The sequence below is a fragment of the Camelus ferus genome, chromosome 12 (assembly GCF_009834535.1).
Source record: "Camelus ferus isolate YT-003-E chromosome 12, BCGSAC_Cfer_1.0, whole genome shotgun sequence".
Lineage (NCBI taxonomy): Eukaryota > Metazoa > Chordata > Mammalia > Artiodactyla > Camelidae > Camelus > Camelus ferus.
The window spans coordinates 11,366,200-11,391,350 of NC_045707.1; the positions used below are offsets into that span (position 1 = coordinate 11,366,200).

At 62.4% G+C, this 25,151-nt stretch overlaps 1 protein-coding gene across 1 annotated transcript in view; it reads left to right on the top strand.

Moving 5' to 3' along the window:
• Window positions 1–25,151, top strand: part of TAFA5 (TAFA chemokine like family member 5) — a 168,312-nt gene that overhangs the window by 115,580 nt on the left and 27,581 nt on the right. The window lies entirely within an intron of this gene.

A 25,151-nucleotide genomic window follows, 5' to 3' on the forward strand; every position in this document is an offset into this window, starting at 1 on the left:
TCATGCCTGGCAGGTGTCAGGTGCCCAGGCCCCGGGCTTGGTGGCAACAGGTCCCCTGCGGGCTCCCAGGACAGCCGAGGCACCCATGAGGTGGGCTGGTGGTGCCCTCCTGCGTGGTCACCGGGGGCCCAGCCGTCTGGTGAGTGAGGCGCGTTGCTAGCGCCCTTGCCGAGTCAGCGCTCAGGCGCCTTGCGGGGGCAGCGCCTTTGGGAAGCATCTTCAGAAACGGGATCACACGTGGCGCCTAGAGGAGGAAAGGAGCCCCTGCAGCTCCCGTCAGGGCGCCTGGCGCGGGTCTGTCCCTGGTCGGGGAGGAGACGGCGCGAGGCTCCGTGGGAGAGCGGGGCGCTGCCCAGCCAGGGCCCAGGCGGTCCAGCAGGAGGCCCGGGCACCACGTGGCAGACGCAGGGTGGCCCCGCAGGAGTCTGGGGGCAGCACCGGCCAGGGGTGGGGCTGACGGGCGAGTGTGGGAGGGCGCAGGCAGTGGTGGGCGTTGGAGCCAGGCCAGAGCTCTGCCCAGCCTTGGGGCTAGAGCAAGGGGAAGACACCTCTCTTCTGGGCGGTCTGGGGGGCTCCTGTGGGCCTGGCCGGCAGCAGCTGCCTGTGTCGGTCCGGGTTCTTCGGGATGGATGGCCCCAGGCCGGGTGTGCGAGGACTTGGTTCTGCAGGGGACTGGGAGCGACATGGTTACTGCCGTGCCGGTGGCCAGGTCTAAGGGATCAGCCATCCATCCCGCAGGGACAGCAGGCATGCATGGGGTCACCCAGAGCTGGATTTGAACCCTGGGTCTTCTGCTCAACCCCCCTCCCCTGCAGCCTCTGGATGGGCTCTGGGGCTCTGGCTCTCTGCTTCCAACCTGCTGCCCCCTCCGCTCTGACCTGAGACCTGGGGAGCACCACCTTGCCACCTGCGGGCTGTGCTGGTGATGGTCACCAGAGAGGTGACAGGCATGCTGAGCACAGGGCTGGGGCGTGGGGAGCTCCCGGCCACTCCAGCTGGGAGAGTCGCCAGTGCCAGGGGCGGGACTGCATCTGGCGTCAGGACAGTGTCGTCCCTGCAGGGGAGCCGGGTGGGTCCCAGTGCAGCCCCCAAAGTGAGAAAGTCCCCCAAGAGAGGAATCAGCAGAGTCACGAGGCCCCTCGGGGACAGGACTGATTGTCCAGGGACCCCCGTCAGTGTCACCTATGAGCCTCTCCTCGGATAGTCCGGGGACGTGGCCAGGGCTGTGGATTTGCCTGGGGCCCAGGGCCTGGAGTGCTGGCCCCACGGGGCCTCCAGCAGGAAAGGGGAAGTGTGGGGAGAGGGGCCCGGGGCTCCCAGCTGGAGGGAGCAGGTGCCGCCCTCCCCACTCCAAGCCCAGATGCCCTGGGCACCCCTGAGCTGAGCTGGCCACGGGCAGATCTCGGGGTGCCCAGAAGTACCCTGGAGGCCCTCGGGGCTCTGGGGCCACCCAGCCACCCCCAGGCCCTGCCACCAGGCCCTGTGCCACCTGCCTTGTGTTGCCGGCCTGGGCTGGGAATGTCAGGGCACCAGGGAGATTGTGGGGAGGACCGGGGCCAGTGGAAGGACGGTGAGGCCGCTGGTGCCTTTTGAGGGCCTGGAAGAAGCAGGAGCACGTGCTGCGGCCGGTTTTGTCTCTAAGGACCCGTTGTCTGTCCTTGTTGAAAGCACCTGTCCCTGGGCGTCCCGTAGACGGCGTGGGTTGGGACAGCCGGGTGTGCAGCTGCCCTGAGGCTGCTCCCCCGACCCTGCAACTCCATTCTGCCCAGCGGGTCCTGGGTGGACTTGGGCCAGGGGGCGCGGCGCCTTGACCCCCAGTGAACTGAGTTCAGGTTAGCATTAGGGTCACTGCATCCCCGTCTGCGGCTCCTGTAACTGGGAGCCTTCTGGGCTGATGCCGACAGATTCTTCCAGGACGGGGAGGGAGGGAGGCGAGGGGCCCGGGCGCAGCCGGGAGCCTTCCCCTCTGCTCGTTAGCTCTGCCGGCCTGCGGGGGAGTCAGTCAGAACTGATTACTAATTGAATCTGGGCTGCTCTTCTGAAACCGTGTTCTCACCCCTCTCCTGCGAGCCTCCCCGCGCCTCAGGAGCCAGGTCCCCGAGACCCAAATTAAAACCCAGGTGTTTTCAGGGGAGGCCGCACAGATCAGTGAGCTGGCCCTTTTTTGCACAGTGGGCGTTTTCAGGCTGCCATCTAATTTAATTTTTGCTTTTCTATTTTCTTGCTCTGTGTGCATAATAAGTTTCCCTGCATGTGACTGGTGTCTGCAAAAGAGAAAACTTGTGCCACGTTGGGTTGCTTGGAATTCGGTGTGAGCAGGGTTCAAGGCAGGATGGTTTATCCTGGCCCTACCGTGTTCAGGAAAAATGAGAGCTTGAAATACTAGATCACGGCTGTGTCTGTTCACATATTTATTCATTTCTTTATTAACTTATCCTTCATTCATTCACCCACTCATCCTTTCATTGATTCAGATAAGGTGTACGCTCATGGTGGAGGAGACCTGTGACACTGTAATGTACCCAGAACAGGTGGTGCTGTGGGGCTGGGGTCCAGATGGTGGGACAGGGACTCTGGGACCTCAAAGTACAGCCGTCTCTTCCTGCCCAGGATCTTGGAAAAGCTGCATCGGCAAGGGAACATTTGAACAGGGTATTGAGGGATGAAGAGGAGCTCACCAGGAAAGCATCTCTTCATGGAAGAAGGGGGCTGGTGGTGAGAGGAGGAACTCCTGGCCATGTTACGGAGCCTGAAGCCTTTCCGGCTGAACCGCTCCCCAGCTTGTATGCAGGTGGCCTAGTTCACCTGCAGAGAGTCGTTCCAACTCATAGAACCATCAGGGAAAGAGCGTCTCAAAGAAGCCCCAGCCCCATCTCTGCAAGGCTTCGTGTCCTTACACGCAGATACAGGAACAGTGCTTCACCTCCTGGCCATGCGCGTCCGGTTAGTGCCCGGCGGGCTGGACGAAGCCTTCTGCACCGGCACCGGCTGCTCTGTAAGGCTCTGAGCATCGCTCTCCACCCGCAGAATCGCGGGTGGCCCCGATGCCTCCGTGAGGACTGGGGCCCGGCCCTGAGCCTCGCCCGCCCGCACGCAGCCGGAAGTCATCCGCCTGCAGGGTTCTCTCTCTGGCAGCGGCCTTTCTCTGTAAAGACAGGACCTTCCTCCCGCCTGCTGGGTTCTCGGGAACCTCTCTGGAAAGAAATCAGAGTCAAGACAGCAGCCTGGTGCCCAGGGCGGGGTGCAGGCAGTCGGGAGAGGGGAGGGTGTTTTCCGGGGCAGCACTGCCCTGGTCCCGGGGGTCGGCGAGAGCAGGAGCCTCAGGCCAGGCCCCGCAGCTTCCCCGAGATCCTTGCAGGGGATAGTGCAGGCCAATGTCCCAGCTCCGCACAGGACTAATGTCTGGCCTGGCACAGCCCCGACAGGGTCCCCTCTGTGCGTGGCTTCCAGGCTCCCTGAAGACCCTGCCAGGACCCCCCGGCTGATCCAATTGCCCCGTGGCCCCTGCTGGGAGCCCACCTGTCTCCTAGGTCACCGTGCCCTTGTGTTCCTGAGCAGGGAATAAATGCACCTGCGTCACATGCCTGCACAGTCAGCACTCATAACATGCCTTTCCCTTCCTGGGGAGCCTGGGACACAGATGGGGCCCCGGGTGTGGGGTGGACAGGCACGGCTCCAGGCCTTGTGTGTGTCCCCAGCTTTACCCGTGAACATCCACCAGCTGGGGTCACAACCGGACACGCTCACACTCTCCTTAGAGTGCGAGGACATGCAGAGGCCCCCTCTCAACAACTGGAAAACAAACTTTCAGAAAGTGTTCAAGCCGAAGGCTGCTTTCTGTTGGATCCAGCTGATCCCGGAAGGCGCCTCCGTTCCGCACCGGCCCCGCCGCAGCGCCCGGGCAGTGGGGCCCGCGGCCCGGGCAGCACCGTCAGCGGCATCCGTCGTGGTCCAGGGAGGGGCAGGGAGGCCGGGGCGTGGTTCTGCTTCTCAGAAGCAGAAGCAGAAGCAGAAGGGAAGCAAACCTGAGGCACGTGGACGCTGGGGGAGCTCAGAGGGAGAGCAGGAGCCGGGTGTGCGGGGAATTCCCGGGGCGGGGGAGGAGCCGGGGCCGCCCCCGGGAGCCGGAGTGCTGCTCACTCCTCCATCAGGGGCCTGGCTGCTTTCAGCTCTGGGCTCGCAGCCTCACCTGTGGAGGGCCCTACAGGGCAGCAGGGAGAAGCAGGCCCAGCAGGGTCACCCCACTTCTCCCCGTGGGAGCTGCAGGAGCGCTGAGGGTGCAAAGACAGAGGCGTGAGGTGCGACGAGGGGCCGTCATGGGCGGCACAGACCTGAGGCCCGAACCTGGCAGATGCGGCAGCAAAAATCTGGGAAGGCTTCCTGCAGGAGCTGAGCACCGTGTCCCAGGGAGGCGGCCACGCCCACCTGCCTTGCTCCTGGGCCCTGGTTGTGCCTGAGCCCCCCGGGGGTCCTTTGGCAGCAGGCGTGAAGGAGGGGCCGCCTGCGTCCATGCCCAGCGCTGTCTAGACCCCGGCCTGCTCTGAGCGGAGGCAGCCTCTGAAGGGGGCAGGATTCGGAGGGGACGGCAGGTCTCAGGCTTCGGGGAGAAAAGCTTTATGTGTCTCGATACTTAGAAGTATTGTGTGTATTTAGAAACGTGCGTGCGCGCTTCGTGCAGGTCGGCTAAGCTCCCCAAGCGGCGGGCAGAGAGGCCGCGGAAGGTGTGAGCCACGGCCCAGCCTGCCTGACCTCCTGCACCTGGTCGCCTGCTCCCTGGAGTCTGCCAGCCCTGCCCCCGCGGCGTCCCGAGCAGGCTCGCACTGCCTTCCGAGCCACGTGTTAAATTTTCAGAAATTTTGTGAGCCAACTGCTACATGCAGCCATTATTAAAAAGTGAGTTATGTGAAAATTATACTAAATTATATTAGAAAGATATTCACCTTAAGACTCTATTAAAAGAACAAGCTAAACCCAAATCAAGTAGAATGAAGAGAAAAATAAAAATCAGGATTGAAGGAAGTAAAACAGAATATTAAATAGTGGAAATCAGTTAAGCCACAGCTTAATTATTTGAAAGATAAAATATCGCAACTTTATTTTTAACTAGACCGATCAGAGAAAAGGCTCAGATGACTAAGTCAGACCTCAAAGGGAGGGCCGCGCCTTGTGTTCACCACCCTTCGCGGCAGCACAGAGGGTTGGAAGGAGTACTGTGAGCAATCACATGCCAGGAAATTTGGAAGAAATGGACTTGTTCCCAGAAACACACAAATTGACTCAAGAAGTAATGGGAAGACTCAGTAGACCCAAGACAAGTGAAGACAATGAGTTAGAAATCAGACGGTTACACTGGTGAAGTCGACCAAATTCAGCAGAGAATTAATACCAATTCCTCTCCAAGTCTTCAAAAACAAAATATATGTGTAAGAGGAAGCAGTCCTTACCTCACTCCACGAGGCTAGGATTACTCTGACACCAGAAGTATCGGGAAAAGGCGCCACAGGGAACCTCCAGACCTTATGAGCATCGATGCAAAAATCTTCAACAAAATATTGGCGAACTGCACCTGGTAGCAAATGGAAGACTTCCACGTCGTGGCCGAGCAGGGTTCATCCCGGGGTGCGAGGCCGGCTCCACGTAAAGCGACCAGGAGATGCAGCGTATTAACACGAGAAGGAGCAGTAATCACATGCTCATGTCAGTAGTTGCCGAAAAAGCATTTAACAAAATCCAGCCTCCTTTCACAATAAAAACACTCAGCACGCTGGAAACAAGTGAGTCCTGCTCAACGTGGAAAAGGTGGGCAGCACCCTCCTCGGGGAGGAGTGGACGCTTGGGCTCAGACCAGGAACAAGACAGGGGTGTCTGCTCACCACTCCTGCTCAGCTGCCCCGGGGACGCTGGCCCAGTCACTGGGGCGAGAGCAGGAAATAAGTCTCCCTGATCAGGAAGGAAGGCGTGGAGTTATTCATTCACATACGACGTGATCTTTTGCAGAGAGAATCTGCAGGAGTGGGCGCACACACTGAGAAGTGTAACGGAGTTTGGCGGGGTTACGGGGTACAGACCGGTGTACGCAATTCAGTGGGATTTCTCCACCGTGGTGGCGAGCGGTCTGAAAATGATCTCCGGAAACAATTCCGTTTGCAGCCGCTGCAGGAAGGACGAAATACTCAAACAAAGTTCACCAAAGAAGTCCCAGACTCGTGCATCGGAAGCTAGGAAACAGGAGGCTGATAACGGTGCCTCCCTCATCTCACGCATTTTAGCCAGTGTCTGAGAGCAGTCAGCACGCAGAGGAGGAAGCTCTTGGAAGCGTCCTGGGGGACGTCCTCTCCGGGAGCCGGGAGCCGGGAGCCGGGAGCCGCTGCGCCCCCGCGGGAGGAGGGGCCTCGTGCTCTGTGTTGCTCCACTAGCAGGGACACTTGTGACGGTATCCGGCGGGGTGCGGGGGGTCTGCACCAGTCACCAGACAGGCCTGCGAGCCGCCGCGTCCTGCCCCACCTCTGTAGCTCAGGGACTTGGACGATGCTCGCCGCGGGGGGTCCTCGAAACCCTCGTACACGGGGTGCAGCCCAGGGTCCGCCAGGGAGTTCCCAGGCTCCCCACCCTGAGGCTGCTGATGGCTCTGTCGTCGGGAAGGAGGCCGAGGGGGCGCTCCGCGCCGGATTCCCTGACTCTGGGTGGCGTTCATATGTGGACGCTTTTCAACACCCCCAAAGGCCAGCTGCGGCTGTCATGGAGGTGACAGGGCCGTGTAAACGGCTCCTGGAGGCCAGCCTGCATGGGCCCTCACTGTCCCCAGGCCCTTGCTGGAGGCTTTAAGTGAGCCGCTGGTTTTATTTTCACGAGCGCCGGTTGAGGGGAGCGCTGTGGCCCATCGCCCCCCTTTGATGGGACCTCATGATCCTTCTTGTTGTCTGAAATTTCAAACTCCATTAAATAGTGTGAAGACAAACAAGTCAAAGCCAGGGAGATTCTGGAGAAAACACTTTTATTTTGATCTTGGAAGACGCTTTGATCGGGGACATGGGGTGCTGGGGACTGTGCCTGTGCCGTGTCCTAGTGGACAGAGGGGCACTGGTCCTGGGCCTTTCAGGGCTCTCAGTGCCCACACAGCCTTCCAGGGTGGGGCCGAGGAGCTGGGGCAGTGGGGGGAGGCAGGAGCTGACCCTGTGGTCAGCTCTGCAGGCCGGCAGGCCAGGGGCTGATTCCACCTACTGGGAGCCCGGGTGGTGTCTGATGGACTTCTAGAAGGATCTCCACCCTGCTCTCCGGACAGTAAATGCAGGGCAGTGGACCAGCGCTGGGAGATGTCAGGCCGGTGATGGAAGCAACGCTGACAGGTGGTGGGACTCAGCCTGATCACCGTTCCCTCGCCCTCCACCCCCGGCAGGTGTGACTCACCTGCCGGCCTGTGAGCAGGTGCCCAGCGGGGACCTGGAGGCAGGTGGGGGCGGGCCCACAGCTGGACGGTGTGAGCAGACGTGAGGTCCGCAGGGAGAGAGGAGGCAGCTCGGGACCCGGACAGGGCTGGGTGCCAGGTCGTGACTGCTGCTCAGAGCCTGAACTGGCAGGGGGGAGGGGGGGGCGGCGTGCCAAGCAGGGCTGAGATGTCAGCCCCCTGTTCTTGTTCTCTGAGGCCACGTGTCGGGGAAGGAGGGAGGCCTCCACGGCAGGGAGCCGGTCTCCCTCTAACTGCTCAGACACCTGCAGAGCCCAGCAGAGCCTGCCGGCCCGACGGGAGAGGCCGGCTGTCAGGGCCGGGGGGTCGGAGGGGCCTCCTGGGACGTGGGGCCCTTGGGGTTCAGGGAGCCTGGCGAGGCTGGCTCTCAGGGTCAACCTGAAGGACCCGGCCTGGCCTTCGCTGCCTTTCGTTTGGCTTCATTTGTCATCATTTTCTGTGTCCTTGGTCCACAGTCCAGCTGATTTAACGCAAGTTTGTAACGGGGGAAGGTGCAGTGTTCACGTCCTGAGTCCACACCTTCGTGAACAGGGTGCCACGCCTGACGGTCAGCGTCTCGGGCCCCTCGCCGGAGTCCTTGCAGGGCCTGGGCCCAGCTGCCCCCGTGACCTTGAGCATCACCTCCAGCCCGAGCACCGGGAGCGGCTGGGAACACGGTGCACGGGCCAGCGTCTCCAGGGACCTGCGGCACCGCCTCCTGGCGGCAGCAAGCATCGTTGCAGGCGTACTTTTTTTTTCTTTATGCTTTTATTTTCAATCTTTTTATTGAAGTGTAACTGATTTACAGTGTTCGTTTCAGGTGTACAGCAAAGCAATTCAGTTATACAGACACATACATACAGTATTTTTTCTTTTCAGATTCTTTTCCATGATAGGTTGTTACAAGAAGTTGAATATGACTCCCTGAGTGCTTCAGCAGGACCTTGTTGTTGATCTGTTTTATTCACAGTAGTGTGTCTGTCAATCCCCAGCCCCTCACTTCTCCCTCTCCGCCCTTTCCCCCTTCGTCATCATGGCTTGCTTTCTGCCTGTGAGTCCGTTTGGGGTTTGTAAATAGAATTTGTATCATTTTTCGGTTCTGCACGTAAGTGATATTGTATCATATTCGTCTCTCTCTCTGACTTACTTCACTCAATATGGTCATCTCCAGGCCCATCCATGTTGCCGCAAGGGGCACTGTTTCATTCTTCTCATGGCTGAGTGGCATTCTGTCGTGTGTGTGTGTGTGTGTGTGTGTGTGTATAGACACACCACAGCTTCTTTATCCAGTCCTCTGTCGATGGACATTGATGTTGCTTCCATGTCTTGGCTACTGTAAATAATGCTGCCGTGAACACTGGGGTGCAGATGTCTTCAAATTCGGGTTAAAGAGATGCATTGTCGCCTTAGAATGTGAAAGTGCCTCTGAAACCTGAATAATGGGAGGAGACGTCCCAACACCAGGACGAGATAAATGCAGCCGTCCCCAGTGAAAGGCGCCCGGTGACCCGGGGAGTCTGCACAGTCACACACGCAAAGCTGCGCCGCGTAGACACGTTCAGAAAAGGCCTCGGCCTTTCGCAGGCTCCGGAAGTCTAAAATGAGAGTTTTTCCTTAAAATAAAAAACCTTTAATCGAGATGTAACACACACACAGGCTCGCACGCAGCTTGTCGGCCTGAGCCCGGAGGCTTTGGCCCCGCCAGGGACGCCCCCCGCCACTAGTGCCCCGTCTTCTGGAACCTCCCGTGAGTGGAGTCAGAAGGACACTGACGCCCGAGTTTGGCTCCTCTCACTCGCGGTGTCTGTGCGACCCCTCGTCGTGTGCAGCGGTGTTTTGTCATCGTTGTCGCTGTGTAGGATTTCATCGTCTGGCGGGACCATCATTTAACTGTCTATTCCCAAGAAGATGGGTATTTGGGCTGTTTTGAATTTTCAGTCATTGTAAGTATGGTGCTGTGAACGAGAAACACTGCCCCTGTATCAGCACACAAAGGGTGCTGCCCACCGAGTCCCCCGCCGCTCCCGCGCCCCTGGCAGCCAGCGGAGGGGCTCAGGACGGGGACAAGCAGGCAGCCCGGCCTCTGTAGCCCCCAGCGGTGCCCCCTGAGGGGACGCAGGGTGGGAAAGCACGGGACAGACGGTGGCCCTGGAGCGCTCAGTGCAGGTCAGAGGGGTGATTTCAATGAGCCCAGACCTCTGCACCTTCCCGCACATAGAAAAGCTGTCTGGTTTTCTTTAATTAACAGTGATCTTTTAATGTCCCGACTACCTGTCTTTGTTGCAGAAACCCCTGCACACTCTGGCTCGGCCCCGCCTGTGCGGAGCAGCCCCTCGGCACTCCCTGGGGGCCTCCCCCGGCCCCACGCGCGCAGGAAGTCCACTGAATGGAACGCAACTCGCAGCTTTGGGGCTGTGCATTTTTTCAGTCAACAGTGACCACGACTGTTGGTGGTGTGTCTTCTGGTGACGTGGACACATTTATCGTGGGCACATGCGTGCCCAGGAGCGTCAGAGACGCGAGCTGCCGGTGGCAGGATGGCCGGAGCGTCTCTCAGTGTGGCCGCGCCGCTGCGCCCGCCCCGCAGGTGTCGGAAGCTGCGTTTGCTCTGCGTCCCCGTTGGCCCCCGTCATTGTCGGACTCTGTGGTTTAGCCGTCCTGCCGGGTGCAGGGTGACGACTCGTGCGGCTCCGGGCTGTGCCGTGGTGACGAGCAGGCTTCTTGGGCAGCGGGGGGGCATTTCTCGTGAAGCCCCTGTCCGCATTCCCCCCCACCGCCCCCACTGCTGCTGGGCTGTTTGTTCATGTCGTGCAGGAGCGCTTTCTAGATTCTGCATCCGAGTCCTGCTGACACCTCCCGGCCTGGCCGGGCCCTTGCTTTACCCGTGTGCCTGGAAGAACAGAAAGTCCTAACTCTAGCCAGGACCGATTTGACAGTCTTTACGCTGCAGGCCGTGCGTTCAGTGGGTGGCGGCTGGTTCCCCGGGTCCTATGCCCTCTGTCGTCCGCGGGACACATTTGAGTCTACGGTCGGCTTCTCGCTGGTTCTCACGTGGCCTCACAGTGATCCCAGGCTGCATTTACAGCATCATTACTGAAAAATTCTAGCCTTCTCGACTCACGACAGTTTGACATGAAGTTCTGAAGCCTGATTCCGAGGCAGCAGGGGGGAGGCGGGGCTCACCCCTGACTGCGTCTCACCCGATTAGCTAATTGTCTCTTGCCGTCTGAGCAGCTGAGAACCGGGGCTGAGGCCACGCGTGGATTACCATGCATGCTCAGCCTGCCCCTGCCCGCCCAGAATGCTCACAAACTCGTGGGGTTTCTGTTTCCCTGCTTCCTTTTCCACCTTGTGAACAGCTCAAGCTGGAGTTTGCAGGAGGAAGTGACGGGGTGCTCCCATGCCCCCCCGCCATCCCCAGCCTCTGTCCAGCCCAGCCCCGGCCTCTGGGCCCTCCCGGGTGCATGCAAGGCCGGGCCCCACCAGGCAGGAATGCTGGCCGCCTTGGGGGTCCCTGGCCTGGGGGTCGTGGGCCCTTGCCGTGAAGGCAGTGCAGACCCATGGGCAGAAGCGGGCTCCAGCCTCTTCCTCCATCCAGGGCTGTCGGCCTCGAGGGAACCTTGTGCCTGATGACAGAGACCCCGCCGCGCCCGCAGACAGTGGGGGGCTTCCTTCCGTCCAGTGTGGCCCCACGGCCATGGAGCCCGGGCCAGGTTCTCCCAGGGAGACCTGCCTATCAGCTCCCCTGCTGAGGACCGGGCCACGTGTCCTGTTCCACGTTGTCTGGCTGGAACTTGTGTTTTTTCTTTGTTTTTAATTAAGAGGCTTTATTTTTAGAGAAGTTTCAGGTTTGCAGAAGAACGGAACAGAAAGTACAGAGTGTTCCCACGTCCCCCCCACTGTGACCCCACTGTTAGCGCTGACAATAGCGTGCTTGGTGCGTCTGTCACAACGGAGGAACTGACATCCATGCACCGCGATTACCCAGAGGCCACCATTCGTGTCACGGTTCTGTGTTGTGCTGTCTGTGGGTTTGGCCGGATACAGCATGTCAGGGACCCACCAGGAAGGTGTCACACAAAACAGCTGCATTGCTCCAGAGCCTGCTGATGGACCTGGGACCCCTCAACACCCCAGGGCCATTCCCTGAGATGGGGCGCATCCCTGCAAAGGGCGGAAGGGAGCTGCTACCCAGGGTGCGCCTGTCCCTGCCCCTGGCCGGGCCCGGAGGTGCGGCTCCGTGTGGGGCATCCTGGAGGCCAGCAGGGAGGCTGGGAGGGGCTGCCTCTTCCCTTCCGTGCAGGGAGCCAAGCAGTCGGTGAGTGGTAGGCCCGAGGACAGCCCGTCCTCCCAGCTCCGGCCCCCACAGAGGAGCCAGCGTCCAGGAAGCGGCTGATTCCAGGGCCTCCACCTGTCACCAGGCCAGAGCTGGAGCTGGACGCCCACGGAAGAGGGACCCAGTGTGTCCAGAGACCCAATAGAGCACCTGCCAGCCACAGGTGGGGGCAAAGTGGAACCCTGAAGACCGAAGACGGGGCCTGGGCCTCCTGCCCCCTCCCCCCAGAGCAGCCCAGTGTTTCATGTGCCTGGGTCCCGTCCCGCAGGTTTTGGAAAAGGCTCCTGTTGCTCCGAGCTGCAGGAATGGCCTGGCCACTCTCCAAGGCGCTTCTGTTCACACTGGTGGCCCTGTCTGTCCAGGAAGGCCCACACAAGGGCCCCGAGGACTGGGGACAGAGGGCATCAGGGCGGGGTCCCTGCTTCCTGCTCGGAAGGGCTGGGGCTCCGCAGAAGGCAGGTGCGTGGGATGGGAGCTGCTGCCCACAAGCAGCTTGGAGCCAGCGCCCTGTCCGGTCCGGCCCGGAGCTCTGGGGCCTGAGAGGGCCAGCCTGTGAGCGAGAGTCACCGCTTCCTGGCCTGGTTACTGCCGCCCAAAGCAAATTGCCCACCTGTCTTGGACCCCCCGCCCGGGCAACGGGCACACGTCGCAGGAAGAGGACCACTGCCCCTGAGAGTCAGGAGGCAGACTCGGAGAGGAGGGGGGCAGGCTGGAAGACTCCTCATAAAATTGCATTTCCTGAAATAGCCGGGGCCGTGATGGTGATGCGTCTGCCGCTGATCGGCTCGGACACGGGCACCGCGCGAGAGCCGCGCCTCCGGCGGGGGCGCTCCGCCCGCTCCTGGGCCACGCTCTCCTGCTGGTGCTTGTTGAACTCGCGGGCCGGGCCGGGACAGCGGTGCCTCTGTGGAGGCCAGCACTGCATTAGAGCCCACCTCCCGCTTAATTCAATTTCTCTTCTTTCTGACTCTGCTGACAAAAGTAATCGGCTCGTGGCTGCCAGGGCTGCAGCATTCCCACCGAGAGCTGGGTCTCGAGGTGTCCCCAGAGTCCCGGTTCTGGAAGGGTGGTGTGCGCCTGTCCCCCTCCTGGAGTACGTTTGCTCTGGGTCCACCCTGAGTCGAGGAGTGACCCTGCCCTCAACCTGACCCTGCATCACTGACCGCCCACGGGCATCAGAGCTGCTCTGCAGAGTGAGCCTCACCGACCTGCCCCCGGCCGGCAGGGGCTCCCAAGGCTCCACGGGGCTGGCTCCTTGGAGAGGAACCAACCAGAAAGCATCCTTTCAGCCTCCCTCCCGGGAGCGAGTTAGCACCATGACCTTTCTTTCTGAATAAGGTTGGTTTAAATGGTCCAGAACCGGGCACTGTGGGCCGCGGCATCAACTGAGAGCACCTGCTCCGTGTCAGGTGAAGCCCCTGCCCTCGGCCGCCTCCCCCAGCCCTGTCTCTCCTAGACTTTGCACAAGAAGGGTCCATGCTCACTGGTAGCTGGGTAACAGGATATCACGAAGCTCAGGTCTTCAACCCAAATCTCCAGACCCCCAAGGTCAGGCTGCTTCCAGCCTGAGCTGGCCTCTCCGTTCAGATAGTCAGGAATGGAGAAAACACGGCCCTGGCCCCTCGTCCACCAGGCAGCCGTCCCCGGTCGGTCGGCCGTCCCAGCCCGTGGGAACCACAGGCAGATGAAGCACGGCCTTCAGGAGCCAGACACCTCGACTCTGGCCTTGGGTCTAAAGCCTCCCAGAGCAGGCGGCTCTGGCTACGCACGTGCCCCCCAACCCCCAGTGCTGTAATGGGCTGCTGATCGGCCTGCGCGGTCTCAGGATGGCCGTCCTTAATTGTGGCTTTCGTGGCAAGTAAATACAGCATTCTTACAGCTCCTCTGTGGACGGCATTCCTGCCCGGCAGAGGTCGTGACGGTTTGGCGCACGGGGGTGTTCGGAGCGCTGGTTAATGGAGCACTTGCTGCAGGAAGGCTCCGTCGAGTGTGCCCCCGATACACCCGCCCACGTGAGCTCTGTCGACCTTTCAGGGGCCAAGCCAGTGGCCGGCTGGCAGCTCAGACCCAGGAGCGAGCCTGGGGCCAGCTGCGGCCTTCAGGGGCCGGCGGGCGAGCGGCCTGGGCAGAGCGAGGCCGAGGGCACCGCTCCCCGCGGCACAGAGCCGCTCCCGGCGCCCCGGGGTAACGGCCCTGCGGACTTACCGGCTCATCAGGGTGCGGACCACGCGGGGTGGAGGCGTTCTGTCCTGGCCCTGCCGGTGGGGAGCCACCTCCCGGGTGGGACGAGGGCGATGAGTCACCCACACTACGTGCGGCGGGAAACACACTTTCCAAGGCCGGGTATTCTCAGCACTGACTCACCCGCTTGGATGAAACCTCGTTCAGTCACCCTGTCACTGCTCGTGACCCGTGAATTAGGAGCCGGGGACGTGCAGTAGGAAACACCGGCGCTCTTCCACGTTCAGGGACACCGTGGGCCCGGGAGGACCAGGACGCGCTGCTCGGACACACTTCTTAAGTCACGCCCTTGGTATTGGTGTTGCTGCCAAGCGTGGGAGAGCCGTGGCCTCTGTTACGCAGCCGAGGTCAGGTGCTCGCCGGCCGGGCGCCCCCGGGCACAGGCTGAGCCGGAGGAAGCTCACCAGGTCCTGACCGGCAACTACTTCCCTCCGTCCAGCCGTCACTGTGGGGCCAGAGCCTTCTCCCAAACGAGAAGCCCTGACTACCCAGTGCATCCTCGGGGAGGCCGCCTTCCTCCGCATGACTCCAGGGCGCCCCGCTGGGAGCACAGAAGCCCTCCGCTGGGTGGGGAGGGGCCGCCGGGTTAGTGTCCCGAGGCTAGGCTCCGCTCTTGCCCGGGAGTCAGAATGCTCAGCCCGACCGAGCCGGGAGCACTGAGGCCTTGGTGTGCCCGGCTGGCACCCCGGCCTGGACAGAGCCGTTTTCAAGAGGAATCCATGTGGTCAACCTGCAGTATGTGCCCCTACCATCAGACAGGCTTGTCAGGGAATCCCCCGGCTCCCCCAGAGCCCCTGAGACGCACAGCACCCTGGACGCGCAGGCAGGACAGTGGCCTTCCCCCAAAACAGCTGTCTCCCGGTGTGAGGGAGCCTCACCAGGGACTCAGCCCCAGATCCTGTCCGGCTGCACCCCCAGGGCCAGCTCAGCAGGAAGAGGGGTGGTGCCTCTTTTCAAGACCCAGACCCTGTCCAGTGACTGGGGAGTGAGCCCGGGGCGTGGGTCCAGTTACTAGGGTTCCAGCCTTGAGTCTTGCACTTGGCAACTGCGTGTCTTTGAGGAAGAATCTGTTTTCTCATCTGTGAGATGGGCAGAGCGCCTGCTTCAAGGACCACAGGTAAGAGCGGCAGCCATTACTGCCACGTGTCTGCCGGTCCTGGCCAACGCGAAGACTCCCTCCCGTGAAATTCCCCGTCCCGGACTTCGACGGCTAACACTCCTCCTTCTTTGCTTGTGTTTTAGCTCCTGGTCGTCAGGCTGTGACCGATGGGCTCTGGGAGGGCTGGTTGTGGGGACCTCCACTGCCCGCATCGGTGCCTAACGTGGTCGCCTCCCTTTTTGGGGGGAGGATCGGAAAAGAGCAGCTTACTTAACATGTATCTTTAAGACTAGTGCTAAATACTGTTTCTGGCAGGTAATTTGGACAGGAGAGGGAAAATGCAGCGAAAGAAGATGGAAACACCCCCTTCCTTCCCACAGAAAGCGCTCGTCTTCCTCGTGCGCATCCGGGAACAAAACCCCACGGGTGGGAGACATGCTGAAGGTCGGGCACACGTTTCCTGCCAGCACGGTTCGTGTCCTGTGCTGTCTTGGCTGTTACAGAACAGCAGCTCAAGGTCACCTCCTTTCAGGGCTTCCAAGACGTGGCCCACATTCACCTGGCCTCTCCGGCCGGGGGCGGCTGTGCGTCCCGATGGCGGCAGCCTGGCACACACTGTGCCCCATCTCCCCGCCCCGCCCCGGAGTCTTCTAAAACTTTCTTTGGAACTTCCGCGTTTGGGGGCATCAGTGGGTTACCACTAGGTGTGTGGCCCTCGGGCAGGACGAGGAATGGACACTCCCGTGTTCCTGGGGGACATGGCCCACGTGACCTCGGATCACACCCCCCCAGCTGCCTGTGCTCTTCCCGCCGGAACGGCTGCTCTCCGTGGGGGCAGAACGGCGACACCCAGGCACCGGTGTTTCTGACTCGTAGCCTGGGCGCTGGTGGCCGTGCACGCCGCGTCCCTTCTGTCACTCCTGCTTCTAACTTCTGGGCGCTCCTCTGCTGTCTCCCTGCTTCCCCGTCCCCGAGGTCCACCCTCCTTTCACGTGAGCCGCGTCCGTTCGAAGCTCCGAGGGCACTCTGCGCAGGGCTCCCCGTGGTCCCCACCCCTGCGCCTCTGCTCTCTGGCTTGGTTTTCCGTCTGCTCCTCTCTGCACCGGCCTCCTGCCGCGGCTGCCCACCCGGACCGTCCTGGTGGCTCTGCCTGTTTCTGAACAAGGATAATCGGGTTAATGAGCTGGGATGCAGCTGGGGGCCCCCTGCTTCTGCAACAGGCTTCCCTCTGAAACTGGACACCGGGAGGACCAGGGGCCCAGCACTGCCCAGCTAGGAAGGCTTCACAAGCCCTGGAGGTGCACTGCCTCCCTGAAGCCTGCTTGTGTGTGACAGTGGGGAGGGGGCATGGAGGATAGGGTCACTGAGGGTCAGAGTTACTGCAGGCTCTGGTGATCGCTGTTTGGAATTCTTCACCGGCTGTGCGCCCACTTCCGCGTACCTGTCTGGCCAGCCCGCAGGTGGTTTGGGGACGCGTCTTCCTGCCTCGATCTGGGACTGATGGTTACAGCAGACGCTCTGTGGGTACCGGGGAGGGGGGCGTGGAGAGGGCGTGAGCCTCTCATCTTGATGCTCCAGGACAGCGTGGGGACACAGCTCTCAGCCTCTCAGCCTGGATATGGGGTCGTGGGTTCCTCTGCTCTCACTTCCTGGGACACCAGCCCAGCTGCTCTGACCACCCCCAGGATGAGGCACAACTGTACCTCTCACGGTGGTCACTCACGCGTCTGTGGTCCCTCCTGCCCCAGCCGGGACGGCCCGCCCTGCCCACTGCACTCCCCCGGGATGAGGGCGGCTTTCAGGCCTATGTGCTCCTGGACCCCAGGACTTGCTCCCCTGTCTTTGACACAGTCAGTGACCTCCCGATGTGTCCTTCCTTGGAACACAATCCCGGTCCCACAGAGGCCATTGTGGCTTTATTGACTGAATGGCATGGTTTGCAAACTGCGCTCATTTCGATATCAGCATTGGGGCTGATCCGTTTTAATGCAATTAGACGCTGCATCCAGGGCCTTAATCACCATCTGCCAGAGACGGTGCACAGCAAAGGGATGGGAGGACCTGGAGCCTGGGGTTCAAGGGTGGGAGCAGGGGTCCAAGGAGGACCAGGGGCATGGGGAGGGTGGGAGCGGGGGTCCAGGAGGACCAGGAGCCCGGGGAGGGTGAGCGAGGGTCCAGGGAGGGCCAGGGGCATGGGGAGGGTGGGAGCGGGGGTCCAGGGAGGACCAGGGGCCCGGGGAGGGTGAGCGAGGGTCCAGGGAGGACCAGGGGCCCGGGGAGGGGTGAGCGGGGGTCCAGGGAGGGCCAGGGGCATGGGGAGGGTGGGAGCGGGGGTCCAGGGAGGATCAGGGGCCCGGGGAGGGTGAGCGAGGGTCCAAGGAGGATCAGGGGCCCGGGGAGGGGTGAGCGGGGGTCCAGGGAGGACCAGGGGCCCGGGGAGGGGTGAGCGGGGTCCAGGGAGGACCAGGACCCCGGGGAGGGTGAGCGGGAGGGTAAGTTCTCTAACCCAGTGTCTTTGGAAGGAGGGAGCTGCCTCTCCCGCCGTCACCCTTTCTGATGTGCTGACCGAGCTCTCACTGTCCCGGGTTCTCTCTGGGGCTCAGGTGATGCTCCAGGGGCCCCCAAGCTCTGCTGCTCTCCCCACCTCTACCGGAGGCCAGGTGCTTCCATTGCTGCCCTGGGGGTGAGTGGACCCCACACCGGGAGGGACGCTGGGCCCTGATTCCAAGTCCACAGCTGGTGTGACTAGAGCCACCATCCGTCCCAGTCTTGATTTACTGATGTGGACACTGCGGCCGGGGCCATGTGCACTGGTCACCACTGGGGCTGATGGGTGAACCTGAGCCCCAGGCCTTGTCCCTCCACCCCAGGCCGCTGACCTGAAGGCCAGGTGAGGACTTGAAGCCGGTGTCTTCTTTGGAAGGAGGGGTGCTGTGGGACCAGCCTCTGCGGCCTTGGAGCCGGTGCACTTGGACGGAGTGCCTGGAGCCCCAGCACAGCCTGGGCCGGCCTGGTCACCGCTGACAGCTTTGGTCACCAGAGACCCCAGGGCAAGGCCCCGGGCCAGGGCTTCGTGGCCCACAGGAAGCTTGGCTCGTCCCCGGGAAGGGACGCCTGCCTGGAAGGTACATTCTGAGCATCCTTGCCTTTAGGTCAGTGTCACCAAATCCATACTGGGACACATTTGTGCTGGACTTCATCCCGTGTCCTGGACAGAAAGCTGTGTCCTGTGCAATCAGGCCACACAGAACAATGTCACGTCCCAAGCTTCGGCAGGGCTGCTGACGGAGGGGCCGGTTTCACTGTCCTGCTGCCTGCCGCGGGGCTGGCTCCTCACCACACACCCACCCGGGACAGGAACACGCCCCGCATAAACTGTCACCCCACGGCGGCCCGGTGCTGGCCTCGGGAGTGCGGTTCTGGAGATGGGCGTGCCGGGGCTCTGGGGTGGAGGGCAGCGAGGGTGCCAGGACCATGCACACGTGGCGGGGACGCGTATCCACGCAGCAGCACCGCCATCCCGAGAGCCCCTCTCACGACTGCTGCTCACAGCCACACCCGCCGTCCGATAGCACAGAGCCCGCACCTCCCGCAGGGCCCAGGCCCCGGATCCCGGGGCTGGAGGTGGCGCCCCAGCGCTGAGTGTGCGCAGAGCTGCCTTGGGGGAGGCGGAGAAGGCTTCGCTTCCAGCCTCCTGCCACACGGGGCCGCACTCCTGCCCTGCTGGGCACTTGATCCTCTTCCAGCCGTGGCTCCCTGAGGTGGCAAGGAGGCCCGAGCTCAGTGGGGCAGGGCAGCCCCCAAGGACAGAGAGCACAGGGTGCCGGGGGACAGAGCTTGGCTGGCGGCTTTCCCAAACTGCTGCGAGACCCCAGGGCAGGTCTCCTTCATGGAGACCCCTTGTGTGCAGGGCGCTCGCGCACGGGGCCCCTACCTGGCGGGAGGCACGGCCCCGCGGGGGAGAAGCCAGAAACCCCGGACCCACCGTGCTGCATCTAGGCAGCCCCGCAGGCGCCTGGACTGCGTCCGCCCCACCCGCCAAGGTCGGAGGTGCTGGGCATCCCAGGGTGGGGCACCGGGTGCGTTCCAGTGTGCCCCTCAGGGCTTCCAGAAGACCCCAGCCCGTGAACCAAGGGTCTTGGTTCCGTGGGGGTTTAACTCTCTGGGGCCCTTTCTTTCTGATTCAGCAGCTCTGCTCAGATGGTTGGCAGTTCCCTGCAGTTTCCAGCGAAGAAAATCAGCAGTACTGGGCAAGGCCCCGTGCCCGGGCTGAACCCGAGCTCAGAGTGACAGGGGAGCTCGGGGACTGCAGATCAGAGCGGTAACCAAGGAAACCGCATCCAAATGTCCAGACCAAGTTTGCCCCATTTTGGAGAGTCTCAGAACACGAGGGGATGAAACGTCAAGCAAATAAACAGCCCATCAGGAGAGGCTGCCCTCCCGTTCCTTAAATCGAGCTCTGTAAGTTTACGACCCAGGCGAGAAGCTTCCCGTGGAGACGCACCTGCGAAGGGGGCCGCAGGTGGAAATGAGATGCAATCGGGTTAAGACGAGGTCGTCAAGGTGGGCTCCGATCCAGTGACCGGCGTCCTTATAAGAGGAAATGCCCGTGAAGACAGACTCGGGGGGCAGGCCGTGCGACAGTGGAGGCGGCCGGAGTGATGCGTCCACGTTCGTCCCGGGGAGGCGCGAGCCTCCCCCGGGCCAGCATCTCCCGACGGGGCCCTTTCCACAGGCCTCACAGCCTCTCCTCCACAGGGGTGCGGGGCCGGGGCCTCGGGGGCTGTCGGAGGCCGACTAGCAGGTGCCACGTCAGGGAGGACTGGGAGCAGAGCTGCGGGAACGGAGGTCGGTCTGGGGTCAGCCCTCCGAGAGCCGCCGGGACCTCTAGTTCCGTGGAAACTGAATGGCTCCCAGTTTACAATGGCAACCCCCAACCCCCCCCCCCACCCGTCTGCCCCACCATTGACTGCTCGGGAGATGGTCACAGGCTGCATGTTTACAGGTCCACTCCAGGCCGGTCAGAAAGAGCCAGGGACGCAGGCTTTGGAGCCCACGGGCTGTCCCTGGCCCCCGCATCTCCACCTGCCGACCTTCCTGGTGGAGCGCAGGAGAGGCGCGGGGGAGGGGAGAGGCGGGAAGTCCAGGCTGCCTTGTGTTGACTGCACGTTGGCTGCACGTGCCATGGGGGTCAGAGGGGATGCAAGGTGGGGCTCTCAACCTCAGCCTCCCCCTCCCTCCTCCTTCTGAAGCTTGTTCCGGGGGCTGAGGAGGGAGGGCTCCCCGAACAGTGGGCTCATTGGCCCTTCCTAGTGGGCATGGCCCTGTCTGAGGCCAATGGGCATCTCTGGTCATTGGAGGAAGGAAGGCAAGTTCAGGGTTTCATGGTGCTCCACACACCAAAGGTCTGGGGGAATGGATGGATGGATGGATGGATGGACAGATGGATGGATGGGTGGTTAAGGGAATATATAGGTAGCACGGATGGATGGATAGATGAACAGAAGGAGAAATGAATGGACAGAGGATGATGTTCTAAACATTTCATAGGCCTCAGAGGAAACTTTCTGTGAGAGATAGTAGGGCTGAGTCCTAGCGGGCAGCCAGTGTTTTCAGCCTCAGTGTCTCTGCCACGGCCACTGTCTCCCCGCACAGGCAGGACCACGAGCCCAGCCCGTCGGCCTCCCCGCCTCCTGGGGGACTGACCCGCAGCACGGTGCCCATCCCCAGGGGCGCCCGGCTGCCCCAGACGGCCTCTCTAAACCCAGGCACGTCCCAGCTCTGAGCGAAGGGCTGTGAGGTGTCCCCACGTGTGAGGACAGGGCTCCGCCCCGCTGCCCGCGCCCTGGGGACTGCCCCCCGGAGGAGCCCAGCCGCCTCTCGGAACCAGAGGGGAGGCGCTCCCTCAGCGCACGTTGAAGTGAACCGCCGGCTGCCTCCCTTGCCTCTCCTCTTCAGTAGCTCTGCCAATTTATGGGAATTTGCCCAAGAAAAACGGAGTGTTTTTTCCCTCTCTACTTACATTTCTTAATCCTAATGAAATAATGAAACAGGTAGCTTGTGACAACTGTGGTTTTTCTCTCTCAATCTAATTTGATTGCCCAAATCTGGAGTGTTCTCCACTGGCGTGGGACCGGGCGCCAATCACGGCGCAGCGGCCTCTCCGGCCTCCGGCGCCGGGGGGCCCTTCGCCGGCAGCTAATGGATCACGCTAATCAGAGAACCATCTTGAAAATTAATACCTTCTACTGTACTGTTTAAAGGAAAAATAATTATCGAGACTGTCCTCACTGAATTATGCTGTCGAGAAGTTGTAGAAAGAAAATTTTGCCTAATTGTAAAACGTAATCTGGGTTCTGAAGATTTTTCTTCTCAGAGTGATTAAAGGATTCAGCCGAGTGGCCAGGAGGAGAGCACGCCTCTCCCGCCCGGATCCCTGGGCGGCGTGTGCGGGGCACCAGCCTGGCCCGGGGCGGAGGCCCGGGGTCCGGGGCCGCGTGGGGGCCCAGCCTCCCCCCCGCCGCCTTCCCCCGGGTGGGCCACGCGGCAGGAGGAGGGCCCCGAGCCGGGGTGGGAGTGGGGGCTGCCAGCCCCACCTGCCCCCCTCCCAGGGTCTCGGGGTTCAGGCCACCCACAAACGGTCCGGCTCGTTCCTGGAACCCAGGGCCAGGGTGCAGCAGGGACCCCCTGCTCCTGATGAGTTTAAAGGAAACAGAGGCAAGTGCCCGTGGAGACTCGATGGGGCCGCGAAGCCCTGAGTGCTGCTCGCTCAGTGGGGTTTAGTCTGGTGGGTGCTCCGGGCCCCCAGGTCTGAGCTGACTTAACTCACTGGCTCCCGATTTCGGAGCCCAGGTCCCCCCTGTAGACGGCCAGCCCCCTTCCCACCCCAGGACTCCCCAGGGGCCCAGGCTGCTTCCAGCTGGCTGAGGGCCACCATGTCCTTCGGGAAGGGCGGGTCTGGGGGTGGTAACCGTACGCAGCCCGCGTCCCTCCCTGCCTCCCATGCGCCTCCCTGATGCTCTGCCCGGCAAGCTGTCTGCTAGCTGCTGCCCATCAGGGAGGTGGCCTGAGCACTGGGAGAGTTTCCCTCCAGGCACCTCCGCCCACTGCTGTCCAGGCTCCTCCAAGAGACGTGGGCTCACAGCCTTGAGCAAAAACCCTTCTTTTGCCCTCGGGAGGCTGCCCAGACGAAGGCCTGGCTCTCTGACAAGAGGCTGGGGTCCCAGCAGGGGTCGTGCTTGGGGCCCTCCCCCCAGCACCTCTCCTGTGCTGGTGATACACCTGGCAGCCAGGACCCTTGAGCAGGGGCAACTGCACAGGCTGGAACCCCGCGGACCACCTGCCTTGTATGGGGTCCACATTCCAGAAGGCGCTGCCTGCAAGTCAGGCGGGCGGCAGCGAGGCCCTGGGGGCCGTGACTGCCCGGTGGACTCCGGGCCACAGACATCCCTGCATGGCCCAGAGGACATGGCTTTCTAGGCCACATCCAGCATGTTGCCCCCACCCCCAGGGCAGCCTCCACTCCCCGGCCTCTCTGTGGCTCCCTGGATGCAATGCAACTCCCCCTGGCCCCTCCACAATGGCCTGGGCTCACGGTAGTGACCACATGGCCACCCCTCATCCTCCTGTGTCCATCACGCCCCCTGCCTCTACACTGCACCGTCTCTGCCCTCTCCATGTAGCCAACTCATCCTTCAAAGCTCGCTTCTTCCAGGAAGCCCTCCTAGCTGGCCCCAGGCCTCCTCTGAGCCCCACTGCCCTGTGGACAACCAGGCCCGGTGCTTTCCGTGGAGCAGTGTGTTCTCAGACTGACTTACTTTGAGCCCTGGCCCCGAGATCCTGAGGGGAGGCCCGCGTTCTCCAGCTGGGTGTGCTCCACGGCGTGGGGCTCAGCCTGAGCGAGTGACCCTGGCCCTCTGGGCCCGGAAAATAGAGGCTGACCGGCCACCTGAGCTCAGGGGTCCTGGTGACTGAGCTGTGCCCAGTCCCATCCCAGGCTTCCCTGCTGGATTCACCCAGGGCCAGAACTCCCCGTATCTGACGTGGGGCCGCCGGGCGAGGGAGGACTTGGGCCGCTGGACGAGGCCCTGCAGTGTCAAGGTATCTGAGAAGACCCCAGAAAGCTGCCAGCAGTCCTTGCCTGTGAATCAGGATGTTTCGTGTCCTGGGCTGGCTCACTGAGGTCTGTCCATCTCAGAGAACCGAGGAGACCAGAGCAGCTCAGGAGCCTGGAGCCAGACCCCGGGTGCAGCCCCTCGGAGAGGAGGCAGGCTGCTCCCAACCAGGATGGGCACAGAGGCCACCCCTGGCCCACAGAGGTCAGGCTCCAGGTGAGGGAGGGGCTGCCTGTCAGAGCCCTCCATGTCGGTCAGCTGGGAGGTTCCTGCCCTGGCCCCGTGAGGACGGAATGGAAGGGGGTCTGTGAGACCCAGTGCTAATGTATCTCTTCCCGTTGGCGTTTTGGGATTACCGTCGTGCCGTCTTGGGGCGGTGGTGGGGCAAAACCAGCGAGGGCAGGTGGGTGCGTGACCCGCACATGCGGTGCTGCGTGTCTGATCCCGGGACCCTGGGAACAGCGAGGGTGATGGAAGCGATGACAAGGGCACCCACTCCGGACCAGGAGCAGAGAAGCGTGATGGTCAGAGAAGATTCTGGAACGCTCCTCATTCCCGGCACTCCTCCTGGCCCGACGCTCACCTGTGTGATCATGGCGGCCTGCTCCCGCCCCCGCACCCACGCGGACACCTTCAGTGCACCCCCGTGTGCGGCAGCGCAGCGAGCTTTGAAACTGTCACCGGACCAGGGACGCTGTCCAGTGAGGACTTAGGTCAACGGCCAGGAGTGGCTGTGTCGGCTCGTGTCCCTGCCCAGGATGCTCTGTGCTCGTCCTGTGTCCCCACTCACCTTTTCCACTTGGACCCAGGAAAACTGCCCCAGCGTGTCCACAGTCAGTGGACCCCATGCCCCACCCCCTCCCCTGCTGGGACGTCTGGGAGCCGGGCCCACAGAACACGCTGGAACCAGGTGTGCGGCCGGGGCTGTTGTGACTCAAGGTCGCACGGCAGTCACGGCGCCCCCTCCCGGCTGTCAGCGGCGATCAGCGCCGACCGGGACCAGGTCCAGGCACAGACCCGACGCACCCTGGGGGGCCCCTGGGGCAGCATTATTTACTCAGTTCTTAAAAGAGGTGTCAGCGCAGCCTGGCGCCGGGGGGTCGAGGGAGTGAAACTAACCCTGTAAGCCGGGGTGCGCGTCGGCACAGCTCACCCTGACAACGCAGACGGGCGGACCCGCGGCGCCTTGGAATTGTCGGAACCAGGCAGGACGCGTGGGCGCTTAGAAGCCCCTGGTGGTGTGTGTGTGCGTGTGTGCAATCTGCGTGTATGTGAGGAGGCCTTGTGGGGTTGCTGGTGTCCAGGACGAACGCCGTCCCAGGCAGGCCAGAGTGGGAAGCAGCTGTCTGTCACTGACCGCTGACCACAGACCCAGTGCGTCCCAGGCCGAGCGTCCCTGTGCCGGCAGCCAGGCCTCAGGAGCCGCGGGGGCTGGGATGCTGCCGGGTCCCCTGCAATGGCACCCTCGGACCCCCGTCCAACATCTACCCTCCACATGCTCCCGGGGCACCTGCTGGGGACAGGGAGGGCCTCGGGCAGTTGCCACCACTGAGGCCGCGCAGCCCTGGTGCCGTTGGGGTGGGAGGGGCAGCACGCACCTAGGCCTCGTGGAGTCTCCTGTGACCCCCACCCCTCCCGTGGTCACAGCTGGGACCACCGAGCAGGCTCTCCAGGGAGGGTGGGAGCCGCCGTGTCTCTGTGCAGCTCTCAGACCCGGGCGCTCGCTGGCTTCACGGCCACAGGATGGGTGTTTGTGGGGGATACTTACTCAGGCCCAAGGCCACCGGAGAGCCGCCCTCTGACGCTCCTCCCACAGATGCTCACACAGCCACCTGCAGCGTGTGCCTCGGTGCCGGCTCCCCGGGGACAGACGCCAGGGGACGGATGCCGGAGGACGCCTGAGGGGCCGCAGGCAGG